This window comes from Penaeus monodon, chromosome 23 (assembly GCF_015228065.2).
Source record: "Penaeus monodon isolate SGIC_2016 chromosome 23, NSTDA_Pmon_1, whole genome shotgun sequence".
Taxonomy (NCBI): domain Eukaryota; kingdom Metazoa; phylum Arthropoda; class Malacostraca; order Decapoda; family Penaeidae; genus Penaeus; species Penaeus monodon.
In genome coordinates this window covers 3970356-3971398 of record NC_051408.1, presented here as the reverse complement: position 1 = coordinate 3971398, position 1043 = coordinate 3970356, and the positions used below count along the sequence as shown (strand labels likewise).

The window sequence follows — 1043 nt, the reverse complement described above, 5'->3', positions numbered from 1 at the left end:
TCCCTATGTCCCTTTACGCCAAGTACTTTCTTTCTGTTCTCCACTTCCCTTTGTCAGTTCCTCTTTCTCTTTCCCCTTCGCTTCCTCCCTCTTTCTCCTTCCTTACTCCTCAAATAGTTCCCCTCCTATTCTTCTCTCTATCTCCCTATTCCCTCTTTTCTCCCTCCCCTCTCCCCTCCATTCTTATCCTCCTGGTTTCCCCCTTCCCCTTTTCCTCTCTTTTTCCCTCCCTTCTCTATTCCATGTTCCTTCTCTCCCTCTTTTTGTCCTTCTCATTCGGCATCTCCTCACTGCCTCTCTCATTCACACTCATTTCATCCCCTTCCTTCCCCTTTCTCCCTCTCCTTTCCTCCTCCCCATCTTCACCTCTCCTCCCCTTTCCCTCCCTCTTTCTCCCTCTCCTATTCTCCTCCTTCTCTTTACCCTCTTCTCCTCCCCCTCTTTACCTTCACTCCCTCCGCTCCCCTCTTTCTCCCTCCCCCATCCTCCTCTCTCTCTTTACCTCCCCTCCCCCTTCAATCCTCTCTCCTCTCCTCTCCTCTCCCTTATTCACCCCATCCTCCACTTTCCCCCTTCCCCTCTTTCTTCCCCCTCTCTTTACTTCCTCCCCCATCCTCCTCCCTCTCTTTACCCCCCCCCACCCATAACCTCCTCCCTTTCTCCCTCTTCCATCCTCATCCCTCTCTTTACCCCCCATAACCCCCCCCATCCTCCTCCCTCTCTTTACCTGCACTCCCCTCCCCCACACTTTCTCCCTCGTTAGCACCATCTGTATTACAGGACGTACGAGAGCTCAAAATGACAAGCACGTTAATTTTTTAGCCCTAACGACCCGTTTTATCACCTTTCGTCACTTAGGGCGCCCTCACCTCCCACGCCCACGCCCACAGCGCCTCTGGGGAGCAAAGCGCCGCCCCACGTTATGCTTCTTTAAGGGCCTTCCTTGTGATAACATCTCGTTAACAGTGAGATCAGAAGAACGACGGATATGTTCCTCTCTCTTGCTCTTCTCTATGTCTGTGGGGTCTATGGGTCTGCCCTGG

General features: G+C 52.9%; 1 protein-coding gene across 1 annotated transcript in view; it reads right to left on the bottom strand.

Annotated features, from left to right (window-relative positions):
* LOC119587683 overlaps positions 1–1043 on the bottom strand; it is a 64682-nt gene that overhangs the window by 55952 nt on the left and 7687 nt on the right. The gene's annotated exons all lie outside the window — the stretch shown is intronic.